The sequence below is a fragment of the Mesoplodon densirostris genome, chromosome 2 (genome assembly GCF_025265405.1).
Source record: "Mesoplodon densirostris isolate mMesDen1 chromosome 2, mMesDen1 primary haplotype, whole genome shotgun sequence".
Taxonomy (NCBI): Eukaryota; Metazoa; Chordata; class Mammalia; order Artiodactyla; family Ziphiidae; genus Mesoplodon; species Mesoplodon densirostris.
This window is the reverse complement of record NC_082662.1, coordinates 160,684,897-160,704,897: the sequence shown is the minus strand read 5'-3', so window position 1 is coordinate 160,704,897 and position 20,001 is coordinate 160,684,897. Positions and strand designations below refer to the sequence as shown.

General features: G+C 38.9%; 1 protein-coding gene and 1 long non-coding RNA gene across 6 annotated transcripts in view; one reads left to right on the top strand and one right to left on the bottom strand.

Annotated features, from left to right (window-relative positions):
* RC3H1 (ring finger and CCCH-type domains 1) overlaps nt 1-13,533 on the bottom strand; it is a 93,496-nt gene extending 79,963 nt beyond the window's left edge. For 4 of the 5 annotated variants that reach the window (XM_060091231.1, XM_060091236.1, XM_060091234.1 and 1 more), the window contains exon 1: nt 13,280-13,520. The gene's annotated coding sequence lies outside the window, so the exon portion shown is untranslated. Of the gene's footprint in view, nt 1-13,279 lie in introns of all 5 variants that reach the window. The other variant, XM_060091232.1, reaches the window with a different exon arrangement.
* Nucleotides 13,534-13,690: 157 nt separating this feature from the next.
* LOC132483288 (uncharacterized) lies at nt 13,691-15,913 on the top strand. The gene is made up of 3 exons (XR_009531057.1): nt 13,691-13,799; nt 14,425-14,528; nt 15,819-15,913. It is a non-coding gene; the product is annotated as an uncharacterized LOC132483288 (long non-coding RNA).
* The last annotated feature ends 4,088 nt before the right edge of the window (nt 15,914-20,001 follow it).

Sequence of the window (20,001 nt, the reverse complement as noted above, 5' to 3'; positions counted from 1 at the left end):
GCTCTGCGGCATGTGGGATCTTCCCAGGCCAGGGCTTGAATCCGTGTCCCCTGCATTGGCAGGCGGATTCTTAACCACTGCGCCACCAGGAAAGTCCCAGCACCTGTCATTTTTTATACTTCTTAATAATTATGTTATTAGTCAACCATAAATAAATATGTCTAAATTAAACTAAATGGTGCCTGTTTTAGGTTTAATCTGAACATGATTAGTTTTAAATTAAGTAGATTTAGTACAGGAATACTGGAACTATTTAAGCCTACTAGGCTTTTTTTTTTTTAAATCAGGTTACAGCAACTTCTATTATTTCTTTTGAAGAGAATCACAAAGAATACTTTATCAGAATATTTCACTGAGAAATAATCAGGGGACTAAAACACAAAATTAATCTTAATCTTATAAATATTTTAAGATACTTAATGTATTGAAATATAACATACACACCTAAAAAGTATACAGATCAAGAGTGTTCAGCTCAATGAACATAGTAAGCAAAGTGAGCGTACTTGTATACCCAAGATACAGAACATTACCAGCACCCCGGAAAGCCCCCTCACCATCCCTCCCAATCATTATCTCTTTTTTCTTCCTCAAAGGCCACTACTATCCTAACTTCTAATGCTATAGATTACTTTTACCTGTTTTAAAATTCTATGTAATGAATCATCAGTATGTGTTTTGTATTTTGGCTTCTTTCACTCAACATATTTGTTAGATTGTTCTACATTTACATTACTAAGCTGTTACAAAACACTCCAGTTAAATCTACCACAGTTAGAAAGCTACCCTTCATGAACTCCATTTTGGAGTAGTGACGACATTTGGATTTGGAATGTAGCAGATTTCTGGTGCTGAACTGGAAGAAAAAAAACAAGTATCAATAACAAAAACTGGGAACAAAGAATTCCCTCTTTACTCAAGAAAACAAAGCAGCACATGTGTCACACTAATAGCCCCTACTGCTTTACTTTTACTTGTTTCTGTTTTTTTTTCTGAGGGAGCTTGTGTCCTAGACTTCCTTGTGGCACTTGGTAGATACCATAGGGCTCCGACTGATTCTAGAACTGGACAGCAAAGAGAAAACATGAAGATTATTCAGAATAGGCAAGCTGCATATGCAGCATACTTCTTTTGCAATGGTTGGGTGATATGTAGTGTATACTATGACCTAGGGAATTTTTGTGTTAAAGATATAATCTAACATATTTAATAATAGTAAAATAACAATAATGTTAGTATTATTAAACTGTCCCCATAATCTACTGGCCAAGGCTTAAGGACAATTTTTTTTTTTCTTCTTTTTTTTTCTTCTTTTTTTCTCTTTTTTTCTCAAGGACATTTTTTAATCACTGTTTATTTTTATGGAATATGCCTGAAAGAATTCCAACTATTTCCAATGATTTTCAATTGCGCATACTTGAAAAATAATGCTTAAAAAGAAAAAAAAAGGATAGATTCATTTTCCATTTTAGAACTATTTCTAGACTGTCATCCCAGACAATATTTCATTTTGATTTTAAAAGAATGAACGAATTGCTACATGGAGTCCAAACACAGAAGCCTATAGTTATAATGTATGTCATTTACACATATCAAGTGGTTTGAAACAGTTATATAAATTGTAAGAAGATATTTTGCTGTTCCCAAGTAGCAGCTACTGCTAGAGAACCCACTGATTTGTTGTGACTATGTCAGAATTAAACATAAAACACTTCCTCCGACATATGTAATGAAGATCTTTTAGGGTATAAATTCGTCCTTAGGTTTATGTAGTGTATTACAGGGAAGAGAGGATAAAAGAATGGGACAAGCCTAACTGCTGTGGGTTTGCACAATAAACAAATAAATCTACTATTATTACACTCTATTCTTTGGTAAAATAGGGAGCCCTGCTTTCTTATCTTAAATTATGAACAATTTGTCCCTCTCTTCTCCTAACCCTGAACCTTTTTCCCATTTCCCTACACATATTACTATGTGAATTCCCTTAGGGAAGGCCTTACTTGATCACCTTATTTAAAATTGATCTCTCAACCCTAATCACACTACCACCACAATCTGTGCTTCCCATCTCTTTCCTGATTAATTTTTCTCCACAATACTTCTCACCATCCAATATGCTTTATTTTAGTTATTTTGTTACAGTGTGGACCCACCACTACTAAAATGTAAGCTCCATGAAGACAGGGATTTTCGACTGTTTCTATCTCTAATCTTTTTTGAGTATATTTTATATGCCAGGCACTATTCTAAATTTTGCATGCATTATCTCAGTCCTCACAATGACCCTATTATTAGATATTACATATCATTATATCTTAATTTTAGAGTTGAAGAAACTGAGCACAAACTTCAGGTAATATGTGCAAGGTCACATGGTAATTAACTTGTCCCTATTTTTTTAAACTTGTAATTCCTTCTGTAGCCTTCGTTTCTTTAGTTACATCACTATACAACTTGACACTCAATGTACACACCTGGTAATCTGGTAATCATCCTAGATTCTGTCCTCATCTACCTCTATTAAAATTTTCTATTATCTCTTAAATCTATATCTTCCTTTCCATCTCTACTTCCCTGATTGAAGTTTGTGTTCATTCATTCAAAAATTACTTACTGAACACCTACCATGTGCCAGACAGTGTCTTAGGATCTAAAGATGTAGCCCTGAATGAAACAAAGTCCCTGCTCTCATACAGCATACAGTCTCTCTCACCTGGATGACACAGTAACCTTTTAACTGATCTCTGTCTCTAGCTTTGTTCTTGCCTTCATCCACAGTCCTCACAGCTGCTGGTCATTTACTTATGGTTTTCTTCTATGACAAAAAAACTCAATAAAAAAAAAGGACAATAGGGCTTCTCTGGTGGCGCAGTGGTTAAGAATCCACCTGTCGATGCAGGGGACATGAGTTCGAGCCCTGGTCCGGAAAGATCCCACATGCCATGGAGCAACTAAGCCCATAAGTCACAACTACTGAGCCCATGCGCCACAACTACTGAAGTCCACGTGCCTAGAGCTCGTGCTCCACAACAAGAGGAGCCACCACGATGAGAAGCCCGCATACCACAAGGAAGAGTAGCCTCTACCCACTGCAACTAGAGAAAGCCTGCACACAGCAACGAAGACCCAATGCAGCCAAAAATAAAATTAAAATAAAATAAATAAATTTTTTAAAAAAGGACAATAGACTTGAAAGATCCTCTTTCGCAAAAGAGGGTATCAAAATGGCCAATAAGTGTATAATATGTTTATTTAAGAGTCATAAGATGTCATTACTCACAAGGGAAATTTAAATTACGATGACAATGGGAATCTACTACATGCCTACCAGAATGGCTAAAAAAAATTTTACTGACCATACCAAGTATGAAAGATGATATGAGCATACGAAATTCTCATACAATGCTGACAGCAGTGTGAATTGGTACATTCACTTTGGAAAACTGGGAGTATCTCCTTAGGCTAAACCAAAGTCTACTAATGACCCACAAATTGCACTGCTAGGTATTTATATGAGAGGAATGACTAAGTATGTCCACCAAAAATCATATGCAGTAATGTTCATAACAGCTTTATTCATAAAAAGCCAAAAATAAACTGTAAACAACCCAAATGTCCATCAACAAAATGGATAAACTGTGATAAGTTCATACAATGGAATACTATACAGCAATGATAAAAATAAAACAATTGATCCACTGTTACATATAACATGGACACATTTCACAAATATTACAATGAACAAAGCCAGATACAAAATAGCACCTACTGTAGAATTTAATTTATAGAGGAAGCATAAAGAAGACATGATGCATGATTTCATTTAAGAAGAGGCAAAATAGACTACAGTGCTAGAAGTCAGAATTAACTCTTAGGAAAGTTGGGAGGCAGTAGAGAGTGTACTGTCTGGGAAAGAGTAGAAAGAATTCTTGGGTGTTAGAAACACTGCATATCTTGATCTGGGTGGTGGTTACACAAGTGTATATATGTAAAAAGTAATCGAGATCTACCACTATGATTTTTGCCCTTTAGTGCATGTACTTTGTATCTCAAGTTAAAAAACAAACAACATCAACAAAGACTCTTAGGGACTTCCCTGGTGGTGCAGTGATTAAGAATCCACCTGCCAATGCAGGGGACACAGGTTCGAGCCCTGGTCTGGGAAGATCCCAAATGCCGTGGAGCAACTAAGCCCGTGCACTAAACTACTGAGGCTGCACTCTAGAGTCTGCAAGCCACAACCACTGAGCTCACATGCCACAACTACTGAAGCCCACACACCTAGAGCCCGTGCTCCGCAACAAGAGAAGCCACCGCAATGAGAGGCCTATGCACCACAACAGAGTAGCCCGTGCTCGCCACAACTAGAGAAAGCCCGTGTGTGGCAATGAAGATCCAACGCAGCCATAAGTAAGTAAGTAAGTAAGTAAGTAAATAAATAAATAAATAAAATTTTAAAAAACCTCTTAGATGTTGTCTTAGCAGAATCAATCCCAAGTGCTTGAACATGCCATACAAGATTCCTGGGATGTGGCCCCCACCTACTTCTCCAGCTTTATTTTTCATCACCATCTGCCTCATGTTTTATACTCTAGCAACAAAAGTATGAAGGTTTCTCTGTATACAACATATTCTTTTTCACTCTAGGTCTTGTTTGGCTCATGTATTCCCCTAAATCTGGGATGTTAAACCCCTATTCATCCTTTAAGTCGCATTCAACTCAGGAAGCTCTTTCAAGAAATCTTTTTATAGCCCAGTGTATATTAGGTTGCCCCTCTGATGTTCCCAATACATTCTAAACTCTTTCTATAAGAGGAAGTCCATACTGTTGTATGCTGTTGTATGGCATATATTTGCTCAACAATTGTTAAATGACTGAAAAATATCACTACTTGATTGTGGCAAGTTTCATATCTCTAAAGATAGTGTTGGACAATTCATATAAAAGATAAGAGAGCTGAATCTATCATCACAAGATGAGTTCAATTTTTTTAATGCTGGTACTTAATCTTTAGAAGATAGTATGCCTCCAAAATTAACCACATTCTTAAAACTACCTATAAGTGAGGTAAAGCTAGAAGTGAAGTGACAGATTAAAAAGATAAGGATAAAGAAACTAATCTGAAAAGGCTACATATTGCACGAGTCCAACTATACAATATTATATATTCCACATAAACATATAAAAAGATGCTCTACATCATGTTATCAGGGACATGCAAATTAAAACAATGTGATACCACTACACACTATTAGAATGGCCAAAATTTGGAACACGGACAACACCAAATGTTGACCAAGATGTGGCGCCAACAGGAACTCTCATTCATTGCAGATAGGAATGCAAAATTGGGCAACCACTTTGAAAAATAGTTTGACATTGTCTTACAAAACTAAACATACTCTTACCATACGATCCAGCAATCACTCTCCTTGATATTTACTCAAAGGAGCTGAAAACTTGTATCTACACAAAAACCTGCACATGGATATTTATAGCAGCTTTATTCATAATTGTAAAACTTGGAAGCAACCAACCAAGATGTCCACCAGTGGTACAACTGTGGTACAACCAGACAATGGAATATTATTCAGTACTAAAAAAGAAATGAGCTATCAAGTCACAAAAAGACATGGAAGAAACTTAAATGCATATTGTATGATTCCAACTATAGGACACTTTGGAAAAGGCAAAACTATGGAGACAATAAAAAGATCAGTGGATGCTAGAAGCTGGGGTGAGGAAGGATGAATACGCAGAGCAAAGAGGATTTTTAAACCAATGAAAATATTCTGTATGGTACTATAACAATGGATACCTGTCATTACACATTTGTGCAAATCCAAAGAATGTATAACACCGAGAGTGAACCCTAATATAAACTATGGACTTTAAGCATCAATGTACGTTTATCAATTGTAATTAACGTACCACTCTGACAGTGGATGTTGATAAGGGTGGCTATGCATGTGTGGAGGCAGCTGAGTATGCGGTAAATTTTTGTACCTTCTTCTCAATTTTACTGTAACCTAAGACTGCTCTAAAACAAACAAATCAACCAACCAACCAACCAAGTCTTTTAAAAACGAAAAAGAATACTTAAAAAAAAAAAAATCAACAAGTGAACCTGAAATCTCTCTCAAAAATGGAGATTCTATTGACAGGATTTTGCTCCCCACCCATTCTTTCCTCTCTGCCCCTCACCATTTTGTCATGATACACTTAAGACGCTTAAAGTTTTAACACTCTGAGAACAATGAATTAAATACTGCACGTCAATCACTATGGGAATAGGTACTACAACTTCAATATTCAAAGATGCTTTCATGACATTATCTGTTCTAAGCTTTGTGATATTCTAAGTTACTCTTACATGCTTTTAAAGAGTTTTAAATATTACATTTTCTATTCTAAGGATTTTCTTATTTCAAAAAACCCTCTCTCTCCTGCCCTCATTTTTTCTAACGCAGTAGAAAGAAAATATATTTTGTGCCCTTATGAGCAGATTTTGTCAACTGCAAACCTACATAATAAAATGACATTTCTGAAAAAATTGACTCAGATAACTCATAACTCAACTTTTCTAAATATATGGAGAGCCTTATGTTTTAAAAAAGTTTTTAATTTAAAGAGAGGACAGATTTGAGCAGAGTGACAGTTTTAATCAAAACAGTAATTAATGTAAAAGCTGACATATAAAACATGGGTTTTAAGAGCAGTAATTATAGGGAAAGCATTTCAAAATGAAGTTTAAAATTCAGGCTTTTTTTTTTTTTTTAATACAGTACTTAAACATGGAAGACTACTACTCTTTAACAGAATGTCTCCACAAAAATGAACTTTTGAGCAAGCATAACCAGTATACAGAGAAGATCAAATGAAGACCTTACACAGTATAGCTATTTTCAGCAAAAGTAGAGGTAAAGCTTACCCCCCAAAAAAGGCAAAAGAACTCTGGAAACTTTAACATGATAATTTAAATAATGTTTAAGAAGGTACAAGAGGGCTTCCCTGGTGGCGCAGTGGTTGAGAGTCCGCCTGCCGATGCAGGGGACACGGGTTCGTGCCCCGGTCTGCGAAGATCCCACGTGCCGCGGAGCGGCTAGGCCCGTAAGCCATGGCCGCTGAGCCTGTGCTCCGGAACGGGAGAGGCCACAGCAGTGAGAAGCCCAAGAAGGTACAAGTTCATGTGGTAACCAAATTGGATTTTACAAAGTATTTGAATAGAGTACAAATGTAAATCAGTACCAATAGAGAATTTTGGATGGCAACAATGTTCAGTTAAATTCTATTCACCCTTACCAGGCAATTCATATTAGTACAGGTAATTAATTTTTATTATGTAAAGTGGGTCACACACAGAAGAAAAAATATTTTTCCATAATAACTGAATTATAGAGAAAGATAATTTTCTTATTTAAGATAAGAAATAAGATAAACTTCTTCATTTCAAGTTCTAATTTTTTAAAGAATGAGTACATTAGTATTTATTAAATCTATAGCTATAGCCTCTATAGTTTTGATTTATAGTATTTTAAATTACATAGTACATAATCAAACAGTCCCCAATAATCTCTTCAAAAGTGACCGCAACTTTAAAATTAATTGTAAAAGCAACCCCAACTAGTGGAGATCCCAAGAGAGAACTAGAAAAAGGAGTTCTAGATTCTAATCTCAACTCTGCCAGTTATTAGCTCTGAGACCTGTTTAGCTCTGATAAATATTCAAAAGGTTTAGAGAAAAAATAAGAAAGAAAAAGATGACTCCAGATTTTAGGGACAAGAAGAGTGGAGTAGGGCCTCCCTGGTGGCGCAAGTGGTTGAGAGTCCGCCTGCCGATGCAGGGGATACGGGTTCGTGCCCCGGTCTGGGAGGATCCCATATGCCGCGGAGCGGCTGGGCCCGTGAGCCATGGCCGCTGAGCCTGCGCGTCCGGAGCCTGCGCGTCCGGAGCCTGTGCTCCGCAACGGGGGAGGCCACAACAGTGAGAGGCCCGCATACCGCAAAAAAAAAAAAAAAAAGAAGAGTGGAGTAAAAGATGATGCCCTAATAAGAAACCATATTATAATAGACAGCATCTGGAAAGGCTGATTCTTTGGGGAGAGTAAAGGATTTTAAATTATGTCAAGTTTAGGATTGCTGGCAGCACAAGCAAAAACATTGAAAAGGTAGGCTTAGGACAAATTGAAGCCATGCAAATGGTAAGTTCTCTGTGAGAGTGAATATAAATGGAGAACCGGACTTTGGTTTATATCAGCATTCTTCAATAGAACTTCCTGAGATGATGGCAATGTGCTATATCTGCATTTTCCAATATGGTAGCCAGTAGCCACATGTGGCTATTGAGCCCCTGAAATGTGGCTTATACAACTGAGGAATTTAAAATTTTGATTTTAATTAATTAAAACTTAAATTTATCCATACAACAGAGTACTATTTAGCAATAAAAAGAAATGAGCTATCAAGTCACAAGAGACATGGAAGAACCTTAAACGTATGTTGTCATTTTGTTATGCGATTTAAACCTCCATTTAAAAAAAAATTTATGTTAAGATATATAGACCACTGTAGAACTGTTCTTCAAAAACATTGCTACCACATTCAAATGCTATTTAGATCTTGGAGATATTTAGAAAAAAAATATTTAGATATTTAGAAAAAAAACTAAATTATTACCCTAAATGCACAGTAATGGGTGTGTACTGATATCAGTGCTGAAATGCTTGATAAACATCAAACATACATTTATAAACAATCTCAAATAAATATGAATGAACCTTAAAACATTTATTCCTCTAGGGCAGAACATAATTTGAGTCAGTTCAACTGTGCATGTAAGATGAACTCAAATTTTTTATTAGAATTCTTTTCTCAAACCTCAATCAAGAAAATATTGTGAACTGATAAGAAATGTCTAACATTACATAAAGAATAAATAAGAATATAAGAAGTAAACAGACACAAATCTGACCAATAATGGATATAAATAAATATACTAAAGCTAATTGTCTTGGGGATGTAGCGCAACATCACTTCAGATTAAGTATACTTCACACTTGAAAATGTATAGAATCGGGACTTCCCTGGTGGTGCAGTGGTTAAGACTCCATGCTCCCAATGCAGGGGGCCAGGGTTCGATCCCTGCTGAGGGAACTAGATCCCACATGCATGCCGCAACTAAGAGTTCTCATGCCACAACTAAGACCTGGTGCAACCAAATAAAAATAAATAAATAAATAAATACTTTAAAAAAGAGAAAATGTACAGAATCAACATTAAAAAACTTTGGAGTAAGAAAAATTCCTTTATATAAATGGCTGAAAAAATTAATATTATGCTATAACCTCCAAGGCTAGTCCAAATCCAGTCTAGACTCCAGGATTAAAGAAGATCCTAATGAACAGGCTGATTTTGAAATCTGTGACTGTTCTGATGCAGGTCAGTCTGAGAATTTAAATCCACTTGAATCCAATCCCAAAGAATACCTCAACTCCTGAGCATGGACATAGCCAAAGCTAAACCAGGTCAGTATACCCTGCCAAGGAACATCCTGCTCCGAAGTGTCCACCAAACAAGGATCACTTATCAGTTTATTCTTCACTTTAGTGGGTGCCAACCATTGGCAAGATATATGTAAGAGTGGACTGATTAGACTCCACCAAACTCCATTTCAAGCTCTAATATCTGGAGATAAAAAATACTGCATAATTCTAAATGGTCTATGGCTTTAAAAAATTATAAATGAAGAATTCCAAATGTTAGCTGACCTGACTTTAACACTACCGAATGTTACTAAAGTCATTTTAAAACTTCCCTAAGGGACCTCCCTGGTGGCACAGTGGTTAAAAATCTGCTTGCCAATGTAGGGGACGCGGGTTCGAGCCCTGGTCCAGGAAGATCCTACATGTCGTGGAGCAACTAAGCCCATGCGCCACAACTACTGAGCCTGCGCTCTAGAGCTTGAGAGCCACAACTACTGAGCCCGCATGCCACAACTACTGGAGCCCATGCTCCACAACAAGAGAAGCCACCGCAATGAGAAGCCCACGCACTGCAACGAAGAGTAGCCCCCGCTCGCCGCAACTAGAGAAAGGCTGCGTGCAGCAATGAAGACCAAACGCAGCCAAAAATAAATAAATAAATTTATTTTAAAAATAAAATAAAACTTTCATAAGTATTTATTTCAAAGGTACAACTTAGTTAACTGCTTATATAACAGATTAAAGCCATGAAACAATTACAGCAATACCACAAATCTGTCCTATGTAAACCGTATGAGTTTCTATATTTACGGCATTCAGATCTCCTAAAAGCAAATATAAGTGCTTCTTTTGTTAATTCACACGAGTAAATACGTTCTCAAACTTATAAGTGAATAATCTGGCAGTGCACAAATAATGATAATAGAAAAGATATTAGAGCTGAAGGCAAGCACAGTATTACAGAACACAGTTCATGGTTTTAAAAAAAAAAGGAATCCGTCAATACAGGAGATGCTTCAAAGTTTAACCTTGGGACATATGGCAGCAGTAGCAATAGTAAAGCATCTAATTTGTGTCACAAGACTTCGGTTTGAGTAAGCTTTTTTGCCTATTAATTAAGCGGCCTTTTTGCTAGTTATAGCTACTTAGCTTCTCCTAAGCCTCAGATTCTTCCGATATTACAGACTAATTAGGACGAATAAATGAGAATATTTTTACTCATTTACTCATTTAACAAATGTGCTTTGAAAAATTGTTATTTTAAACTTTTTATGTACAAAAAAAACCCTTTCAAATTTCTCCAAACGAAACAAACATATATTAACTTTTAATATTACCGAGAAAATACAAATCTAATTTTTAAGCTATGGTCCCAAAACTTCTTGGAAGGAAATTCTTAGATATTACTTGAGAAAATCTGAACTGACATATTTGGAATAAACACTGATATTGAAGACATAACAATTGAGGGATCACATCTTAAAACAGTCTGACACAAATAAAAACAGAATTCAATATCAAGCATAAATTGGGACCCAGACTCAATGACTGCTGGGTCAGCATCTAATTTCAAACACAAAACCTTAACACTTAAAAATCGTTGTTTTGGGGGGCTTCCCTGGTGGCGCAGTGGTTGAGAGTCTGCCTGCCGATACAGGGGACACGGGTTCGTGCCCCGGTCCGGGAGGATCCCACATGCCGCGGAGCGGCTAGGCCCGTGAGCCATGGCCGCTGAGCCTGTGCGTCCGGAGCCTGCGCTCTGCAAGGGGAGAGGCCACAACAGTGAGAGGCCCGCGTAACGCAAAAAAAAAAAAAAACTTTGTTTTTAGGAAAATGATGAGGCAAATTAGTCCTTGACACAACATAAGATTTGTTTTCACAACAAAGCACACTGACCACTTACAATTTACAAATTCATACGTTACTACAATTATTCTAATAGGTTTATAGTCACAGATTAAGTATCATTATGAGATAGTTTACTTGCATTCTGTACCAACTAACAAAATTCAGCAAAAAAAAATCATTGATTAAATCACGACTTTGAACACTTAAAAAAAAGTCCCTTTTGAAATTTATTCCCAGAAAATTCACATCAGTAGAAGCCATGTGAAAGTTGTTCTTTCCCCACTACCTAAAAAGTCAAAACATCCACATTATTTATACTAGGCTTAAAATGAAAGTCATTCATATTCATCCATTATACTTCAATCCTAAACAACAATAAAACAGTCCAACCTCCACGTTTATTCAATTTCTAGTCTACTTGCTGTCAACTTCTGTGGAAGAACCAAGGCCCAGTGCCTCTCATTAAACTTCATATAACCTTAAAATGCTCTGAATTACAACAGATACACACAATTCTAATTAGAAATTCACCTTAAAAATGGGTGAAAGATATTAACTGGCATTTTCTCTGCCCAGCACAGGTCCTTTTAAACTAGATGGACCACGCAATTTAATATTAAACAGTGGAAAGCAGTCTTTTGGAGACATCCAAACAATTTTAATATAAATTCTCCATACGTATAGAAACGGACATAGAAATAACTTGGATAATTTCCCCCTTCACTTGGAAAGGTACATGGTAGATGTCTTGAAAAATTAAGTTTAGGAGAAATAGTTAACTGTTGAAGTTTCAGAAATAACTATGCAGAGCAACTATAATGAGGAGCTGTCTCTTTTTCAGCCTAAACATTCAATACAGAACAGTTGTTCCTAGTTTTTGAAAATTATAAAAAAGGACAAGAAGTTCTAGCCTGGAGACGAAGCTCTTCTGTCTCCTGAAAAAATGCTTCATTAGGTCCATTTTATGCTAGTTAACATTGTTTCTTATGCGGCACATTAATAATTCACAACGGTTCCTCTGAAGAAAAAAGTTCTATTCAAACATTACAATTTGTCTTCGCGTTGCCAGCAAGCGGCTTTGTTTCCAGTTTCAGGGACTATTCTGGGATGTCAAGAGTTACATTATCTACTGTTCCAAAAGAGCCCTAGTTCCACTCTCACTGGGACGTGGGCAAAACTGATGTTTAGAGAGAACTGATGCCTAGAAATGTTTAAAGAGGAACATCCTTCAGCCCTCTATCTCTCTCCATCCCTTGATAATCACATTTTGCCAGGCAGAATTGTTGGTGTTGCTGCACTTAAATTTTTTTGAAAAACACCTGCAAACATAACCTCCCTAGCGCCGCCAGGAAGAAAAAAAGACTATCGGGCTCGATCTGCAGTAGCTCCAGGGAAACAGACATCGTAAAACCCACTTGGCCGAGGAACGGGAGTGCTTAAGGGGGAGGAGGAGGGAGCAGCCTTGAGGTGCAGGCGGCGCCTGTTTACAGACGCCCTCACTTCCCCCACCCCCACAGACTGGGGGTCCAAAAAGCATTTCCCGAGCGCACTCTTCTCCCGCCAAGGTCCTCGGACGAACAGCGGGGCTGGGCAGCCCTGTGGCCCCCTCCCTCTGGCCGAAGCCTCCCTCGCCCTCCCCTCGACCAGGGCGGCGTCTGCACCTCCCCACGGCCTACCCACCCCGGCAGGCCCTCCAGGCGGCACGCGGAGGCCTGAGGCCTAAAGGACGCCGGGCACTGACAAGCCCCTCGGCCGCCGGCGGGGCCTGAGGCCGGGCGGGCGGACGCTACGGCCGAGGAGCCGAGGGCGGCCGAGGACAGCCCCTGCCCCGCCGCGGCTGCCTATTGTTCCCGACGGAGGCCTGGCCGCAGCCGCCCGGCTCCCCACGCCGCTGCCGCTGCCGCTGCCGCCGCCGCCGCCGCCGCCGCCGCCTGCCGCTCGCTCACCGCGCTGGTCCGAGCAGCAGCTCCTCTCAGCTCCGAGTCCCCGCGGCCGTCGCCACCGCCGCGGCAGCCACCGCCGCCGCCAATGCCACCGTCGACTCTGACTCTGTCCCAGGCCGCCGGACCAAGGCCGCCGCTGCCACCGCCAGCGCCGCCTCCGGCCTCCCACCTGCTGCTGAGGCTGCTCCTGCAGCAGGAGCCATCTTGTTGGTCGGCCTCCTCTTCCTCCTCCTCCTCCTCCTCCTCCACCGCCCCGTCGCTCGTTGTCCTCGTCCCCTTCCTCTTCCTCGGGCTCCGGCCCGCCCCAGATACTGGGGCGGAGACCAGAATGAGGCCCCTCCTTCCGGGGGCGGGGCAAGAAGACGGGCGGAGCGGGCGCGGGAGCAAAGCTCTGAGTCACCGGCCACCAACGCCTGGGAGGCAGGGTGGTGTCGCTTACCGCCTGGACCCGGAGCGCACCACCCCCTGAGCTGAAGAACTGGTCCACCAGCGCCTCGGCGCCCAGCGGGCAAGTGGCCAGATGGTGAATTGGAAAATTTCTGACGTTTCCATCCAATCCCGCGCTTACCTCTCCCCCTTGGCTTTCTCTTAGCCTCGTCCCTCTGCTCTTGCTTCTTTTTCACATCTCTCCTCCTCCACCCCAGAAGAATTTGTTCTTATCCCGTTTTATCCTGGTTCTTGATCACACCAGCTTTGCCCTACTCATTTCCTTCACAGAGTCCCCCAAAGAGTTCAGCCTCCCAGCAGGGGTAAACAGCCCAAAGGCCTGGACACTCACTGCCCCAAAACGTCTCTCCAGGCCTGTGACCAATTAAGAGCTGTCTGGGGCAGGACAGATAAAGATTCGGCCCTTAGAAGAGCTATTGGATCTAAAGCTAACCTTATGATTATTGGAAGTTTCTTCTCCATTATGGAAAAGAAGCCATTTTCATTTTGGGTAAAATGGGAGTCCCCTTCAAGATAATTCGGTTTAGCCAAACCCTTGCTTTTAAGAAAGGAGAGAAATGGAATTCTTTTCATACCATACAGTCCTAATTTCAAAATAAATCGTTTATAATAGAGGAGAGAGATGGTCCTCAAGTAAGCACCCAGCTAATACTCTTGTTCATTATCACCCTCCCCCCGCTTTTTTTTTTTTTTTGCTTCAGGTCTGGCCAAGTGAGCAGAGATTTTGCTTTCCTGTCCTTTCTTCATTGCATACGTCCCCAATACCAAGAGAAGTACTATATTTAGAGAAGCTTCTGCTTTTAAGGTGATAAATTCAATTACTGTAACAGCTAGTGTTCTTATATTATTTGTAAATAATATATCACACACCTTCCTAAACTCTAAGCAGGGAAGAGTTCTTTTTAGTTGCTAACACCCTCCTGCTACTCAGATTTCAGCTTCTTTTAGAAGACCTATTGATGTCTTTCTGCTGATTGGAATTTACTCTCTTTGAAGTGGGCTAAATCTGTAACCATCTCTTCAACCCACTAAATAGTAACCCCAGTCCTACAAAGAACAAATTTCTAGCTACCATGGAGGGATTAGGTTAGTGTGTGCTAATCTAAAGGCTATCCCTCAGCCAGGCCTCAGTCCCCTGCTGGGAAAAAAACAGATTAATCTGTTCCTCCAGTTTTTCCTCCTCCTCCCTTCTCACTCCTAGGGAACCTTCCACAACAGAAGGTTTTAGCGGCTGTTGCTAGGCAAACATGCCAACTTCCCTGTTTAGGTGAGGCAACTTTCAATAGAATCAACCTAGATAATATAATTTCTTTGAACTATTAATAGTTACACCTCAACAGGTAGACCCCCTTCAACGTTCCCTTAAAATAATATGATTTTTAAGTTAAATTTGTTTTTATTTCATAAATATTTCAGTTAAAAATAAGTTTAAAATGGAGGGGCTTCCCAAAATTCATTTTAATGATATAATTAAACAAAAATTTGGCAGAAAAAGGAGAAGAGCAGCTCTGAAGAAAACACTTAAGTGTTTGCAATAAAAACTAATCTACAAAAAGTCATTTATATGCTTTGAACTCCCCAGTTAAGGCAGACATATAAGATACAGTGAATATTTTGTCCCTTGAGACTGAGTCTATTTAGAAGAAAGATAATATGGTTATTCAGTGAAAAAAAAAAAAAGATATTCTGGGTTTTATTCCCAAATTAACTCTGTAAGAATTTTAGGTGGTGAATTAAGCTCTTTTTTCCTGATTTTGCTGTTTAAAATTTTTGCTATGTTATTGTTAAATAATAGTGACTTTTTTTAGGGCTTTGAGAGTTAATATGAATAGGATTAAGTAATTATGTTAAAATTTAAATTATATTTAGCTTCTAAACTCTTAAAATTGTATAATTTGTTTTCATCCAGTGAAATTTGTATTAATACAGCAAAATAGTGCCTGAGAAGTACCTTAAGCTAAGCTAACTGATTAAGAATGAATTACTAAAGACAAACAGCTTAAATGTCTCATAGTTATTTGTGCTTAAAAATCACTATTTTGTAGCTTTAACACAATTTAAACAATTTGGTTTTATTTTATATTTTATTATCTAGTTCTAGAAATTTAGACTCTGCCTCGGCCTCCACCACTGATATACTATGAAAATTAAATGCATCATTTCATGTAAAGGATTTAGAACAGCACATGGCACACAGTAAGTACTCAAATGTTTTTTAAAAATCCATTTTAGGTACGTCATTATAGTCTTTAGTTTCTTGATCAGTCAAATAAGGATGACAAGTAACCAAATACAGTTTTGCTCTTAGCATGAACCCTAAAAAAAATTAATGCTAATAAGGCCTTATGAATCTTTTAAATGTATTTTCTGATATACCTGTACAATAATGTTCTTCCTTTGATTATTTATTTATTTAGAATAGCCTATGCTTTTTCATTTATGCTAAACTACTTTTTAAGTTACCACATGCTTTAAAATTGCTCTGGAATGTGTAATTATCAACCTAAAGCATTGGTTGTCGTATAGGACTAGAAAAGACCTAAGATACCAACCCACTTACTGCAACAGCTGAAACAGAGACTAAGAAAAGTTAGATCATGTATCTACACAACTCTTTGTTATAGATAAACGCCATGTTATTGAGGAGGGGGTCAGAGAGTGGGAAGGAGTGGAATAGGAGGAAAAAATTGAAAAATGAATGAGTCATGTGTCCCTGCCTTGAAGAAATGTAACAATGTAGTACGAGGAATACAATGAGAAGTACATGTCAACAACTAGAGTATAAAATAGCTTGGTGATTATTGCATTAAAAAGTATAAAATTCTATGAAAGTTAAAAGGAAAAACTAGAAGGAATCTTCACTCTAATGTCATAGAACCTACCTTTTAACAGATGTCAATACAATGTATTAGATCTGTACCCAGAGGCATACAAGTACAATCAGCTTTCAATACAGGGCTAATTGGAGGGTGTGAGAATAGAGTTTGGATTAACTCTATTAAAGTACAGCTAGGACCTGAGACTTCTCCAGTGTAAATCATTTATGTATGGGGAAGGAATGACATCCTCAAACAGGAACACATACACAAAATAGGGGGTACTGGAGCTGAGTCATTTGGATTTTCTGAATTGCTTTAGGTAAAGTAAGTGTGGGAGGCCAATTTAGTCCTCCTCTTCCCACCCTCCTCTTTTCCTATACATAGATTCTCCATAACCTACTTTCTCCCCCAGTCTACACTCCTATTACCAGTGTTCATTAAGATAAATCTGTAGAGTAAGAAATAAAGATGTCCCAAGGAAATATGAGGAAGTCAATAGTTTCTGACCTACCCTTAATCTTTAGAGTCCAGTCCCAAAACAGGCCCAAGTCACTAAACCTAAGGGATTGCCTCAGATTCAGGGAAACAATCCAAAGTGATCATGGCAGATGTAGCCCAAGTTAGTTCTGGGATTTCCGGAACTAGGTCCCTGTAGACTTGATTCTAAAAGAGCTAAAGAAAATGATGTTTCCGAGTCCTGCCTGAAATTGCTTTTGAACTGGCCTACCTTCTATGAATTGAGAATATCTGAATTTTAACTGATCTCCTGAGACGTATTCCAGGGTGATGGTAAACAGCACCCCTTTATGAGACATCAGACAACTTTCAGCAGAGAGTGGCATTCTAGGTATTACTTTAAACAGTGTCATAGGAGAAAGCAGCTCCACTTTTCACTTGGGCAAAACTCACTGGAATATTGTTGGTTTTCATTATTGTATTAGTTTGTTAGGGCTGTTGTAACAAATACCACAGACTGGATAGCTTAAACATCAGAAATTTTCTCAAAATTCTGGAGGCTAGAAGTCCAAAATCAAAGAGTAGGCAGGCTTGGTTTCTTCCAAGGCCTCTCTTTTTGGCTCATCGATGGCCATCTTCTCCCTCTGTCTTCACATGGTCTTCACTGTGTCTGTGTACTAATCTCTTCTTATAGGGACACCAGGCATGTTGGATTAAGGCCTACCCATATGACCTTACTTTACCTTAATTATCTCCTTTAAAGGCTCTATCTCCAAATCCAGTCACATTCCGAGGTACTGGGGGTTAGGACTATAACATATGACTTTGGTGGTGGGAGCGGGTGGGATGAATGGACACAATTCAGCCCATAACAATAATAAATGCTCATTTTTAGAGTATCATACTTATGAATAAAAGGCACCCTTATGAGGGTACAATTTTAAATCTACCCAATGAAATCTGAAGTTTTTCTTTTTCTGATTACTCCTTGCATCATAAAATATCAATGCTTTTGGGGGTATAAATTAGCAACAATAAATAGGATACTAGAATTTTTTTTAAAAACTGATTATCAAAATTATCTGAGTCACATCACAGTGAGAATTAGCAGAAAACAAGTACTAGAACTTGAACAGACCCAAGATTAGTATGAAAGGATTAAACTTTGTTTATAGGGTTAATGATTTGAAGATCATTTAGAGCTGTGCCTAAATAAGCAATTATAGATACACTGAGGTCAAATACATATTGTAACCAAATGATACCATCTAGCAAAAATGGATGTTCAATATTTCTTAGACATTATTAGATTTGTCATGTCATGAGTAACCAGTTAAGAAAAAGTTGAACATTAGTGTATAAATCATTCAGAAGACCAGAATTTGAAAGTTGTGCTTTAGGCAAGATGGAAAGGAAACTTCCTTTTGCTCTATGCCCTAATTTCTAGGATCTGGACGTGGGGGAGTCTTTAGAGTTCTTTATGATGTTCCAAGAGGTTAGGGATTAAAGATGAGCTCTACAAATTGGAGGCAGGTCACGAACCAGAAAGATGTTCCTATGGTGCGCTCCTCATTGAAGATGAATACTTAGCTTCATGTTACTCCATGAGTTTATTTCCCTTTTGTTATCCTTTAGGTTTGAATAACATCTTATTTGAATGTTCCAGTCTTTTCTCAGCTGTGCTACCTTCTATCAACAGGAGAGTTCTGCAGCCTTACGTAGGCCAATCATTCTTTTTTTTTTTTTTAATGTGGACCATTTTTAAAGTCTTTATTGAATTTGTTACAGTATTGCTTCTATTTTATGTTTTGGCTTTTTGGCCACCAGGCATGCGGGATCTTAGCTCCCCGACCAGGGACTGAACCCTCACCCCCTGCATTGGAAGGCGAAGTCTTAACCACTGGACCACCAGGGAAGTCCCTGGCCAGTCATTCTTATGCAGGTCAGTGTAGCATCAGTAATGGGAAATACCTACAGCTCTCCCAGGGAAAAGCACGTCTCAGGGGATAAGAGTCAGAGTCTCTTTCCACCTGGATATTTGTCTTCTGTTGTCAATCTTGGATAGGTAGAAAGACCTAGTGCAAACTCTTGTTCCACTTACTGGCTGTGTTAGCTTGTACAAGTTAACCTTAGAATACTTCCATTTCCTTTACTATAAAATAAGGATTGTAAAATGTATCTAAGATGGTTTTTATGGAGATAAATGAGAAAATACATGTAGAGCGTCTAGGGCAATGCCTGACGTCTAGTAGACAATGAATGAAAATTATTAAAATTATACCAGGTACTTTGTATTGCATTGATGATTCTCAATTTTGTCTGAACTTTTAAAAGCTGAATATCTCCAGCTCTGACCATAGACATTTTGGTTTTTTAAAGAAATTTATTTATTTATTTATTTTTGGCTGCGTTGGGTCTTCGTTGCTGCACACGGGCTTTCTCTAGTTGCGGCGAGCGGGGGCTATTCATCGCGGTGGCTTCTCTTGTTGCGGAGCGCAGTCTCTAGGTGTGCAGACTTCAGTGCTTGTAGCTCGCGGGCTCTAGAGCGCAGGCTCAGTAGTTGTGGCACACGGGCTTAGTTGCTCCGCGGCATGTGGGATCTTCCCGAACCAGAGATCGAACCCGTGTCCCCTGCATTGGCAGGCGAATTCTTAACCACTGCGCCACCAAGGAAGTCCCACCACAGACCTTTTGATTTGGGGTGTTGGTGTGGGGCCAGGGATTTTTTTCTTTTTTGGAATTTTACAGAGGATCCCATCCTGTTATATGAGGTGAGAACCACTGAAGTAGATCCATGGTCAGCAAGGTTTTTGGGTAAATGGCCAGATAGTAAATATTTTAGGCTTTAGTGTCTTTTCGGTCTCTGTCACAACTACTCAACTCTGTCATTATAGCACGAGATCAGATATAGACAGTATGTAAACTAACGAGCATGACTGTGTTCCAATACAACTTTATTTACAGGAACAGAGATAAAGAGATGGTGGTGGGCTCGCTTTGGCC